The sequence below is a fragment of the Tupaia chinensis genome, unplaced genomic scaffold (assembly GCF_000334495.1).
Source record: "Tupaia chinensis unplaced genomic scaffold, TupChi_1.0 Scaffold000012_1, whole genome shotgun sequence".
NCBI lineage: Eukaryota > Metazoa > Chordata > Mammalia > Scandentia > Tupaiidae > Tupaia > Tupaia belangeri.
The window spans coordinates 2,563,504-2,577,026 of record NW_006159442.1 but is presented as its reverse complement, the minus strand read 5'-3'; the positions used below and the strand labels follow the sequence as shown (position 1 = coordinate 2,577,026).

The following is a 13,523-nucleotide window of genomic DNA, read 5'->3' as shown; positions in this document are numbered from 1 at the left end:
CCCCCCAAAAAAAAAAAAAAAAAAGATATAAAAAAAAAAAAAAGAGAAGTGGGAGGAATTTATCCTTAGCTTTTTCTGTTGTTTTATTTATTTATTTTTGTTGTTGTTTTTTGTTTTTTACTAAGGCATAGTAGAGAAGGTCTCAAAGCCTTTCAAATGGGTGAGGGCCCCCAGAGCACTCAGGAGCTTAGATACCATCTTTCCAAAAAGCTTATAAAGAAGTGGGCACAGGGAACCAGCAGTTAGTGTAATGGCTATGTCGCTGGACTCCCACGTAGTCGACCACGGTTCGCATCCCAGACCCGGTGGCTTAGAACTCACGCCAGGCGCGTGGGCGTGTGTGCCCAAGATACTGAGAGGAGAATGGAGGAGAAGGGATTACGGGGTGACCATCCCCCCTGGGGGGTGATTTCTCGCTTTCTGTCTCTGTCTCTGTCTGTCTGGCGAGCACACGCGCCCTATAGAGAAAACCTCTCGAAAAAAATAAAAAGAAGTGGGCGCAGAGGGGAGATTCATTCATTCATTCACTGACTCTGTCCTGGGCACCAGAGATATGTAGATGAGGACTATAAAACTCAGTCTCAAGAGGCACATGGTCTAGTCCCAGACTTGCCCAGTATGTAGGACAACCCCACGTGATTAGGGAGAAAAACTGGAAGTGTTGAAACCAGAACCCTCAGAAAGAAGAGGCTGGGCCAATAGCTCTGATATCTATCACTGAGCAAAATTCCCTGGAGAGTAGGAGTGTACTGACCCCTCAGGGCAGTGAGGTGGAGCTATTGAAGCTGGGGCCAAATCCTTGCTCTGCCACCCTCAAACTTGGTGACCTTGGTCACACCATGTTGCCCCGTCTGTAAAATGAGGACACTAGTAGGTCTGAGAATAGCAATTGGTGAGAGGACTCACAGAGACGGTGCACGTACTGAGGGCCGCGCACGTGGTGGGTGGGAGCATAGCTGCATTCCAGCTCTGGGGAGTACTGTGATTATTCTCCTCAGGCCACCAGACTTCTGGGAATGTCTATAGAGGAAAGAATCACACTCAATAACAAAAAAGTGATGTCTTGTCCATCTGAGTCACCCATCCCAGATACGTGACATGACCAAGTCAGCCTTCTCACTGCAGGGTTCTCATCTGCACAGTGGGGCTGGTGCCGGCACTGTCCACCCCCCCCCAACCCCAGTGGCTGTGATGTTGGAATGAGACAGTGACGGGACCAGTGAATGGCATCGTGATTACATCACTGGACTCTCACATGACCAACTGCATGTGGACTCCTGGACCTGGTGGCTTGAAAATCATGCCGGGCACACGTGCATGCATGCCCAAGATCCCTGCATGAGAATGGAGGAGAAGGGGCTGCAGTGTGACTATCCCCCTTGGGGGGTGATTTCCCACTTTTCCTTTCACTGTCTCTGTCTCTCAGTCTCTCCAACAAGTGTATGCACCCAAAAGGCAGAAGCATCTTAAAAAAAAAAAAAAAGAAAAGAAAAAGCAATGAGATGGTGATGAGCAAGGGCCTTGTAGGAGCGTGGAAGAGCGAATTCTGGATATAATCGTTCCTCAGCCCATTCCACTTTCCATTTGCTCTGTTCTCTTCTGTTTTCAGGCGAATACATCATCAGCTGCCTCTCGCCCGCTTTAGAAACAGGCCAGGCCTGACTAGCACATTTATCTCGGTGAAAGTAGTATGTCCCTCTTTTCCTTAGCTGGCACCAAGGCCATGCACATGTGTTGGTGAGGCCATCTCCACACCAGGTCCTTTATTGCTTACCTTTACTAGGTGGATTCCTTCTCTCTCCCTCCCCAGGTTAACTCAGTCGGCACCTGCTCTGAACCGTCCCTGGAGGTCTAAGAGGAAAGGGGGAACCCAGGCCTCATCCCCTAAAGCAACCCTTGTTCCTCAAAGCTTATGTTTGCAGAAACCGACTACAGCGGAGACATCTGTGTGTGCACCGTGTCCTTCCCTGTTATACAAATTGGGCCACAGCACAGAGTGCTCTGAACCTTGCTTTTGCAATTCCACAGTATATTGTGGAGCTCACTTTGTGTCACTAACAGTCTCTTTCTTCCCCTCTCGTGGCTGAGTGACGGGATGCGATGTGGGACTCTTCCCACAGCAGAGGGTCAGAGCGAGGTGTCCCTGTTTTCTGAAGAGAGCCTGAAAGCATGGCCTCCCACATGCCCCAGAGCACTGAGATCTCAAAAACCTCCCTCTCTCATGCACCAACCTGCCCCACGCCTCCCTGTGCGTCAACCCCCACCCAGCGGGTTTTCCAGCTGCTACCAACAGAGCCATGGAGCTGAAGGACCCTGTGAGACCATGGCGAGGAAGAAGAGTGGCAATAGCTCAAGGGGTCTCCCAGCAGTGTGACCACAGGGCCTGGATACCCACTGGTGTCTGTGGCATAGGGACCTGCAGGGTGTAGGGTCCTATGTCTGGGAAGACAAGGATGGCCCTGCCATCCCATGTCCTAGGGCCCTCAGTGGGACTAAAGGACCTACCTGAGCTTTTGCTAAACTTCATGGAAAGGTCTAGAAGAAGTGAAGGACGGGCAGGGCCATGGAGTGCCTAGAGAGGGCTTGGGGATATGCACTCCCAGTATGGATCAAAGGGAGGCAAGACTCCTTTCTCTGGCAGGTCCCCAGTGACAGAGGGCCAAACACCAGGTCCATGAGAGCCACACTCACCCCTATTCAGAGACCTTCAGGATCTCCTGCCTCGGACAGGCCACCATCAATGGCAAGAGATCAGGCCCTCAGCTTTCATCCTTTCATATCGGCAGAGGGAAGAGGAGAGTCTCAGAACTACCTCTCCGCCCCCTGCTGCCCCTGAGGAACAGAGGACTCCCAACCTTTATAGAAGTTGGAGTATCACACAAAACTGGACTCGTTCCAACAATACAAACTTGCAGAGTCTTCCCAGGTTGTCCTGAAAGGACAGTGAAAGGAGATAATACACTGCCCAGGTGACAGGAGTGATGGGACAAAGATAAGAAATATGGATTTGATTCCCAGAACCAACAAGGGGCTCTGAATTCAGTGATCTGTCCTGCTGTTACTGGCCAAGTCTGGCAGCTTCTTGTCAATGAAACAAGAGGCAGAGGCCAGAGAAGGGAGTTGATTTCTGTGACCGGTTACAGGGAGGCAGCAAGCACCATCAAACAGTCTAGAAAAGTTCAACCTGTTCTCGGTATTGATAGGTACAAGATACAAGCAGGTGCAAATTTTTCCTTTCTACAATCAGAGTCAATTGCTTTCCTCTGAGTAATTATCCTGACTCCTTCAAGTACCCATTCCTGGTTCTCATCTGACCATTCCTCACACAGATCTCCCTGTGACTCAGCACTTGGTCAGATTGTTCTCGTTCCAGAGGCCTATCTTAATTTCAAAATGGCTGCCATCTTGCTAAACCTTAAGCTGCTGGCCTCCTTCACTACCACCACCTGACACACCTTCAGCCCCCAGAAGCAAAACTCCACAAGTCCGTTGATTTCCAGAGCTTGGACAAGAGCGGCTTTGTACATGGCTTGGCAAGGGGAAGGCCGGGCTGTCCTGCATTTGCCTCCCAAGACAGATAGATGCCACGTCTCCACTCTATCGTTGAAATAGTTGAATCCCATTGCTGCAGGCAATGAATGAGTAGGTTCGACTTAGTGCTGAGGCCCATCAGCCTACCTGAGCACCTCCCACACTCGAGTTCACCTGGAAGCCACAAAGACCCAGCAGCAGAGGCAGACCCTTCCTGACAACTTTTAAGAAAACCCAACTTCCAACCATGTATGACAAAATGACTATTTAACGGATGCAAATGTCGTGCTTATATATTTTTAGTCTTTCTTGTCAGTGCATGAAACATTTGGAATGACAGGTTGCATTTCAAGAGGGAGCAAGGATCTCTCCACAACATCATCCCTCTTCTAATTTATTTTGTGCCTTTGACTCTCAGTAACTGTCTCAGCAATTCTGCAGGGAGCTGCCCTGTGCTTCCCGACAGCACCTCAAACATTTGCTGATTGGTTAAACCTCCGCATCCCCATCCGGAGACTGCAATGGGGCCCAATGTGAGCTCTGGCGCTTTAAAGGGGAAAATGCCTCCCACAGAACGGGCCCTGCAAATTCTGCTCGTGTCTAGGCCTCCCCTAAATTTCAGAACTTTTCCAGCCGGTTTGCTTCTTTTCCTCTAAAGATGCTTGTGGAAGACCTTGTTCTTTTCACCTCAGTGACCTCAGAACCCTGAGGATTTTGCTGGGATGCTATGGTGGCCTCCTTTCTGCCCTGACGACCTGTGAAGGATTGTGACAGTCATGACAGGGCTGTCACCTCTGCTCCCTTCCCTCCACGCCAGGGCAGAGGCTCTGAGAGGAAAAGGGGAAGTGAAAATGAGGGGCAGGGAGGTGATAACCATGAAAGTTTCTTACAGGAGCTTCTAGGGAAGCGGCAGCTCTTGTTTCTAGTCCATCCCAGGTTCTAGTCCACCATGAGGCTCATAGGGGATACTTCAGAATGAACTAATCAAAGGTGGACCTGATAATTAAGAACAGGAACTAGAGGACTAGAGGGTAGCATAGAGGTAAAATGTGATACTTTGTGAGGTTGACTCACATGGGAAGTTCCTGAGTTCCTGTCTGGAGGCCTCGCCTCAGAACACCAGGCACATGTGCCCCTATAACCTGGGGCTGGCTGAGGCTGGGGGTAATTGCTGTGTCAAGACCCTCTTGGGGGCACTCTCTCTCTCTCATGGAAGAAATAAATAAACTTAAAACAATAATGAGGCCCGTCACTGGCATGGTAGTTAGGGCTGCCAGATCTCACGTGGCTGACTGAAGAATTCGAGTCCTGGACCTGGTGGCTTGAAAAACATGCCAGACATGTGTGCCGGAATCCTAAAATCCTGAGAGGAGAATGGAGGAGGAGGGATTGCGTCCTGGCCATCCCCCTACCCCCACCCCAACCCCCCCGCCAGGAGATGATTTCTCACTTTCCCTCTCTCTGGCAAATGCACATATACCCTCTGGAAAAATAAAGTAGAAAATAAAATAATAACATGAACTAGAAAGGTTTAGAGACACATGATAAGGAGTCAAACAGTACAGTGGAAAAAATCCAACCAACCACAGTACGGGGGCCTGATGAGTGGGCTTAGGGTTACCTGACCATTTGCTAACCGGGGCATCTGGGCAAGAAACTTCCCCTCTATGGTCCTTCTTTTCCTCATCTGTAAAGCAAGGGGTTAGGAGCAAATAATCTCTAATGTTCTCTCTCTATTTTTAAACTTCTCCCAGTAGATGGTTGCCATGCCTACTCCTGGAATTGGGCCGTTTTTCTTGCTACACGCATGATTCCAGTCCTGGCTGAATTGGCTTATGCTACAGAGCAGCTGTCCTTGAGCAAGAACTCTGGGGACATCAAAAAGAGGTTGCCTGGTGACAGTTTGAGCCCACGGATGGTGCACACCCGGTGTGAGGGGAGAAGACGGAATGTTCCAGAATGTTCTCTGAGGCCCATGGTAATTCCACAATGGACAGATGGAGGCAGCTATATACATAAGCCTGGAGCTTTTCTTTTTGTTCTGAGCTGGAGGTGAGCAGATAGAAACATGGATGCCAAAGCCAGCTTAGAGACCTAGAGGTTAAAGTTGAGTTTTCCCTGGCCTGACTCCATCCAGCATTGCCCAACTCTCTCCAAACACTGCTGAGTGGCTGTTCATGTGACGATGAAGAAAAGCTCTCTGTTGACTTGATTTCCAAACTCTGCCTTTTGGAATTGACACAGAAGGGGGTACTCGGTTCACCTGGCCTGGCCTCTGGTCAGCAGACCCCAATCCCCTGTCCCTGCTCTGTGGCTTCATCTCCTCAAACAGAAGCTATTGAAATAGTATCGACAACACAGATAAAGGTAGAGCAACATGGGCTTTGAACCCCAAGGCTAACAGCCTTATCACAACTGGTCAACTTCTCTCTGTTGCTTCCAGCCCCAGGGGTGAAAGACCAAAGTTTCACTCCTTCCCCTGAGAGCTGCTCTGTGTAGGGGTCCTGCTCTTGGTGGGTGGGGCACAGGGTATGATCTGCACCTTCAAGGAACACAGCCTGGATGGAGGGAAGGCCAGACCCTGGGCTTGCTATGGCCTGCAGGTGGATGGAGCCTCCCACTCTGGACTGAAGCCTACATCAATGCAAAGGCAGGACCAGGGTTAAGGGCACAACCCTTGCAACCAGACACATGGCCTATTGCTTGTAATTTCTGTGACCTTGAATGAGTTTTAAATTCTCTCTATACCTTGCTTCCCACATCTGGAAAGTGAGAATGACAATGTGCTTCCTTTGTAATCCTGTCAGGAGGATTAAATGTGTTCATATTTCAAAACAGCTTAGAACAATGACACATAGGATGTGTCAAATAAATTAGCAGTCCCCAAACTGCAGCATGGGTAGAAGCTCCTGGAGAATGCTTAAATGCACTTTGCAGGGCTCCCTTCCCCAAGATGCTTTGGCTAATGCCGCCCAGGCTTCTGTGACTCTAAGGCAGGTGGTCAGTACCAAGTGGTCACTACTGTGCTTGGGTCTTCCACCTGGCAGGGGACCCGGCTTCCTCAGGACTGGCACTGGTTGCCCCATGGACTGCTTGAATCTTAGAAGATTGTTTTTAAATAATTATTTTACTTATTTATTTTTATTTATCTATTTATTTTAATTTGACCAGAGAGGGAAAGAATAAGAGAGAGAGAGAGAGAGAGAGAAAGCTGCCAGGTCTGAAACTTGAACCATGGTTGGCAATGTGGGAGTCTAGTGCCCTTAACCCCCATGTCACCTGCTGGCCCTGTTTAGATTATTGTCTGCTGTGTGCTGGCCCATTCTCCTGGAAAGTTCTTCCATGTCTTGTCCAATAGATCTTTTAATTTTTTTTTTTTTTTAAGATTTTTTTCCCTAGGGTGTTTGCATTTACCGGAGAGAGACACAGAGAGGGAAAGTAAGAAACCACTCCCTATGAAGGTTGGACACACTGCAATCCCTTCTCCATTCTTATCTTGGGATATTGAGCATGCACATACAACTGACATGACTTTAAAGGCACCAGGTCCTGGACTTGAACCATGGTCAGCCATGCGAGAATCCAGCATCTTAACTACCATGCCACCTGCTGACCCCATAAATTTCACTTTTTGTAAATGTGAAGCAATCTGATTTGGGGCAAGAACCTTATCTGATAGCAAAAAACTGGCCTGTGGGCCCAACAGATGTTGTAATGGTTACATCTCTGGACTCTCATGTGTTCGATAGTGGTTTAAAGTCCTTCACCTGGTGGTTTAAAACTTGTGTCAGGCACGTGTGGATGCCTGCCAAAAATTCTGAGAGGAGAATGGAGAAGAAGGGATTGTGGCATGGCCACCCTCCCTAGGGGGTGATTTTTTGCTTTCTTTCTCTCTGGCAAGTACATGCACCCTAGAGCAAAAAAAATCTCTTAAAAACAAAACAAAACAAAAACAACAACAACAAAAAAAACATGATCTGAACTGACATGAGTCTAGCTATAGTCTTTGTTCCACTTAGTGTAAGTATTCATATGTTTGCTGGAGAAATATTAATGGGTTTGCTGGGGGTGTTACATAGTACATGCAATGTATTGCTATAGTACATGCAATGTATTGCTTTCAGAAAATGCAAAAAAAAAAAAAAAAAGCCTGCATTCCATAACACATCTGGGCCCAAGACATTGTGCATCCGTGGCGTGTTTTGCTTTGATTATTGGCTTTCTCCTCTGCACTGCATTAAATGAAATCGTAGGAGCAGAGACCATGAATGTGGCACAACACCGAGTGCAGATAATAATTAATTATTGTGTTTTGCATGAATGAGTGCTTTTCTAGAAATCTTTGCTTTTGAATGCTTTCTATTTTCTTAAAGAATTACTTAACTTTATTATTATTATTTTAAATTCACTATAGGATATGTTCACTCACCGGAGAGAGACAGAGAGAGAGAGAGAAAGTGAGAAAGCTAGCTACTAGGTCTGAGACTTGAACCGCAGTCGACCATATGGGAGTTCAGCGCCCCAACCACCATACCACCTTCTGGCCCCTTGAATGCTTTCTTGTAGAGGCACTGCATTACCTATTTTTCTCAGCTTTATTTTATTTTTTTTTTTGCCTTAGGATGCATGTATTTGCCAGAGACAAAGACAGTGAGAGGAAAAGTGAGAAATCACTCCCTGGGGGATGGCTATGTCACAATCCCTTCTCCTCCATTCTTCACCCAGGATCCTGGGCGCACGCACACATACACGCCTGGTGTGAGTTTCAAGTCACCAGGTCCAGGACTTGAACCGTAGTCGCCCATGAGAGAGTCCAATGACGTAACTGTTATGCCATTGCTTGTTTTCTTACTCTCAGTCACATTCCCCGTCTCGCCATGACCTTCGTGATGGGATTTGTAAAAGCAGATCTACCCGGCTCCTTGGTTTCTCCTCCTTGGAATCAGGCCTGGGTAGGATGTCCCCAAAGTGGGGTGAGTAAGATCTGGATAAATGATGTTTCAAGCACAAGAGACCTCCACTCTTCATTTGAACAGAATTTTGAAAAAAGAGAGAGCACTTCTGGAACGTTGGAATGTGTTTAATAAAAGAATTTTCCAACATTGGAGAACTGAATTGATGATGTCACCTCTGAGACCCTCTTTTTCTTCTCTGTACCTAAGATCAAGCTGTACTTACACAATAACTAAAGGGGTCAGTGTCCTTCCGGGGCTAAAGGGATGAAGGCAAATCTCCAGGGTAGGGAAGTGAAGCTTGAGAAGGTGGGAAGATAGAGTTACAAGAAGCTGAACTTGCAGCGTATATGAGTTAATAAGACTAGGCCTTTGGGAAATATTGTACGATGAGCGAGAAGAGCCACATTCTAAATAAAGACAAATGGGATGACTTAGGTCATTCAAGTCCAAATCTCACATTGGTCCAACTGACCAGGTTGTGCTGAGGTTGAAAACTCGAATGGCAGTGAATGAAGTGGGCCAGACAGGACAATAGGGAGTTGGGGGGAGTGTGGCAAACTGGAAGATTTCTGTCCCATTTAAAGAGAGCAGTCCCTGTATAGCTCCAGGTAATGGGTGCTAGGTCTTCTAATTTAAACAAACAAACAAAAGATGTTAGAAAACCTGACTTTGAGGTGGACATTTTCTGTTTAAAAATCTGGGAAGGCGGATGATTTATGAATTTTGTGAACTTTACGTCCTTTCTCTTCATACGACCTTGGTGCTCCCTCCTTGCCCTCTTAGGGAAGTTCACCTGTGAGTTCCTGAAATGTTCCTGTCATCCTGAGCGCTGAGGACCCCAGGTGAGGTGGTTATTCTCGTTTGCAGCTCTTACCCCACACTGCAGAACAGAGCAGGCTCGCCTCCTCTGGGGCCACCTCCTCCTCCAAACACAAAGTCTTCTTAATCGTGCCCTCATTTAGGACCTAAAGAAGGTCACTGAGCAGCCCCCAGAAATCATTCGCCAGGCACCTCAACTCTGACAGCCTCGTGGGACTCCGATGCTTGAAGGCCTCTGGGGAAACGGCCATCTCTCAAAACAAATTGTTGCAGATACCATGAGGCCGGAAAATGGTGTCTTAAAAAATGAGAGGCAGAGCAAAAAAGGCAACGTGTGTATTTCTATTTTTCAGGGAACAAGGAGAGTCGATAGACACCAAAATGCTCAAGCCACGGCAGCCCGCCTGCAGATCGTTTTCTGCAGCCTCAGTGTCTTTTGCTGCCTATTGTCTGGTCTCCTCTCTTGTTCTCTTGCCAGAGACCCCAAACGACTTTCATCCCTATCAAACCGTCTGTCAAGGTCAAGAGGAGGAAGATCCTCGTCGGCCTGGCCAATGTTTCTTTTTTTCAGGACCGGGCAGAGGCAGGGAAACAGATTTCTCAAAGCTGAAATCCACAGACAACCCCACCGGCATTCACTGCAGCTTCCCTGGCACCCCGCCACCCGTCCAGCTCACTGGGAGCCAGTTTTATTGACCATCCACAATCTGGAGAGGATTAATTTAACCCAGTGCTTCCAGCGTGCTGACAGTGATGGAAGGGAGACAGTTATACAAATAATTGCAAAGAGAGGCAAAAAACAAGTGCTATGGGGGCAGAAGAAGGATGAAACTTCATTTGGTGAGGGGAACCAGGAAGGGCTTCACAGAGGAGGTGAGACTTCAGATGTGCCCGGAAGGTTGGCCAGATTCCCTGTATGGGAAAGGAACTTTGAGTAACGACAGCAGTAGGAGGAAAGGCAAAGGGTAGGAACTCGAGGGCGTGTGGGGGGAGCAGTTTCGTTTCGTGAATATAGGGACACGAGGGAGCGTGAGCTAGGAGCCTGGCCCTGCGTGACCTCGAATGCCTGCCTGAGGGGTTCAGATTTTTATTAGTTGAGAGTGGCAAGCTTTCCAAGGATTTCTGCAGGGGAATGTGGAACTGGAGCCGGGCTATACTCATAGCTGTGTACAAACAGGATTAGGAATTGGAAAGAGAACAGGGCAAGCGTTCCGGGGGCATCAGGGTAGTGGGGTGACGGCAAGGTGGTGAGCATACAGACGCCTGAGCTGTACAGGGTCTCTGCTGTCCCCGCTTCTCCTCACCTCTCTGGAGCCCATTCTTGTCAGGCATCCGCCTTCACAGGCCTACCCAGACCTCTCCCATTGGGTGACCAGTGACATCCCCAGAGGCCATGCGTCGGTCCTTAGCCTACTGTCCCCCAGCAGCACTCGCAATACTAAGTCTCCAGTCCTTGGGAGGTCAGCTCTCCTCTCCCACCCCTGGATTCCCCCCCACCTCTCTGGCCACTTTGTCCTGCCCTGGATCCATCTCATCTTCAGCCCTTGTCCCCTTTTCAGACTAAGAGTTTTAAATGCCACCCACATGCTGATGACACTTTTTCCAGTCTGGGCCTCCCCGCAAATGTCTATACCCCACTCTCTACCTGCATGGCTAACAGGTGACTCGTACCGGCCCATCCCCAATGGGCCTTTCCCCTATTTCCCACTCCTGGCTAGGCTTTGCAGTTGCTGTTCCTCAGCCCCAGATGTTCTCCCCAGTAGCCTCATGGCTTGCTCGCTCACCTCCTTGAGATCTTCACCTTGACTCAGCCTATCCAAAATGGAACCCTCGCCTACTCTTCGAAGCATTTCTCTGCTCTTTTCTTGGCCTCATCAATACTTAGCATTGCATATATTATACTTATTTATTTATTTATTTTTGGAGAGGTTTTTTGGCTTTAGGGCGCATGCATTCACCAGAATGACAGAGAGAGACAGAAGACAGAAAGCGAGAAATCACCCCCCCCCAGGGGCAATGGCCACACTGCAATCTCTTCTCCTCCATTCTCGGGATCTTGGGCATATAGGCACATGTGAGCTTAAGCCACTGGGTCTGGGACTCGAACTGTGGTGGATTACATGGGAGTCCAGCGACATAGCCATTACGCCAACTGCCGGTCCCTGTACTTGTTTATTATTTGACTCCACTGGAATATGCATTTCATGATGGAAAGGAGCTTGGCTTCAACTGCTGCATCCCAGCCCCTGCACATGTGTAGCTCACGGCAGCCTCAGCGCAGGCTTGTTGGATGAGTGGGTGAATGGACGAGTACGGAACCACATCGTGTCTACCTTTCAGCTTGGGGGGCAGGACGTGTGAGAAGCCAGAGAGGAAGTTCCGATGTGAATGGATGCCTGGAAGACACAAGGCTGCTATTTCCAGAAACCAGGAAGCATGGAGGAGAGGTTTGAAAGGAGCATGCGCTCACCCTGTGCCGTTTGTGTTGTAGCGACTCGAGGAATGTCCTGTACTGATGGCCATGGGGCTTTTGAAGATGAAGTGGGGTTAGAGGGAGTTTGGGTAATTGTCCTCATGGGGGTAATGACTTACGCCAGGAGAGGAGGGGCCTTGAGAGTGTGAGAGGAGAGAGTGAGCTCACTAAGAACAAATGATTCGGGAACATTACTTCCAGGGGAGGAGAGAAGCTAGTAGAGGCATTTTGAGAGTGAGAGAAAAACCAGCAGAGAGCAATGTCAGAGAGTTTCACAACGAAGAAATGGTGGCGCACAGTAGAAGGGGAGGGCGAGGACAGGGACGTACTCCTTTGATCTGACTGCCTGGAACTCTATCCCCCTCCTGTCCCAACATCTGCGATGGCCCAGACCCCAGGCACGAGTGCAGACGGGGGTCGTAGAACACATCCGGCAGTAGAGGGACACGATCAGAGCTTTGCTGGAGGCAGGCTGGCTCGAGAGTGAGACACGGGCGTGGGGTGGGCAGTCATGTGGACACCCTGTAGGACACTGCAGTCGTCAGACCAAGAAAGCTCTGGAAGCTGACTTCAGGGCTGGTGGCTTGAATGCTCCACGTGTAGAACAGGACACTAGCCCAAGGACGCAGGGACCCCAGTGGCTCCTGGCCCCTCAGTCAGGCATGACCGTTGCTCTCCTCGCACTGCCAGCAGCAGGGACTTCCCAAGGCTGTATCTCAGCCCTCGCAGTTCATATTTGTCTCCAATTGATCCAGGCCCCAGCCTGTTACTTTTTAACTGGAGTCCAGGGTTCAAAGGCCTTGCTGTTGAAGCATTCATTAGGTTGGGGAGGGCATGTCCCCCTGATAATCTCAACTGATGAGCAAGCAAGGATCTTCTCAGTAAATACGAACTGCAGAGAAGGCAAGGGGGGGATGGGGGTTGAGCTCAGGGTCGGAGGGTGGGAGAGGCAGGGACAAGGCCCTTGAAGTCACAGTCTTGGAATGCATGAGTGCTAAGTGACTAGAATTCGAAAGACAAATCTCCAATTTGAACTTTTTGTTCCTAATTACATTAAATGCATTGAAAGTTAATATCCCAAATTCTTTCTCAAATAGAAATTCTAAAACATAAATTGGAGCTCCATCCAAGAGTTCTTGGGAGTAGAAAAGCCAGACTCTGACCTCTTAGCCCTTCGACTCCATCGGACAAAGTGAAGTTTTGCCGGCCCTGGAAGGAACTGGAAAGTACGAGGCACTTCCTTTGCGGTGGGGAAGGCTGGCGGCTGGGACGGTTCTGCCCTGCACAGCCAGAAGGCAGCACAGCTTCTGGTTAGGAGCCGAGACCAGGCTGCCGTTCACATCTGGTGAACCACATTCTAGTGAATTCCGTGGCCTGAGGCAGGTCCCTTGGCTTCAAAAACCTCCCCTGACCAATTTGCTGATCCCTAAATGTCATCATGTCAACATTCATCCCCACTGACGTAAGTAAGGCAAGCATTGCCTTTAGCATTCGTTAAAAACACTCCTTGAGGGGACAGCAGGTGGTGTGGTGGTTAAGGTGCTAGAATCCCACGTGGCCTACAGTGGCCCGAGTCCTGGACCTAGTGGCTTGTTGTCTCACTTTCTCTCTCTCTCTCTCTCTGTGTCTCTCTCTGGTGAGCATATTTGCCCTATACCAAATTTAAAAATAATAAAACAATGAAATAAACATTATTAAAAAATACATATTTCTTGAAGGGGACATGTGTTCAGCCTATCAGAGTT

General features: G+C 48.8%; 1 long non-coding RNA gene across 3 annotated transcripts in view; it reads right to left on the bottom strand.

The window, feature by feature from the left end:
• Positions 1–13,272, bottom strand: part of LOC114006235 (uncharacterized) — a 14,214-nt gene extending 942 nt beyond the window's left edge. Inside the window, exons 1-2 of one of the 3 annotated variants that reach the window (XR_003547989.1) lie at positions 11,776–13,272; positions 907–1,020 (exon numbers count right to left, since the gene is read on the bottom strand). This is a non-coding gene — a long non-coding RNA (uncharacterized LOC114006235). Of the gene's footprint in view, positions 1–906; positions 1,021–2,691; positions 2,819–5,157; positions 5,888–11,775 lie in introns of those variants that run through there. The other 2 variants (XR_003547997.1, XR_003547995.1) reach the window with 2 other exon arrangements.
• Positions 13,273–13,523: the final 251 nt, after the last annotated feature.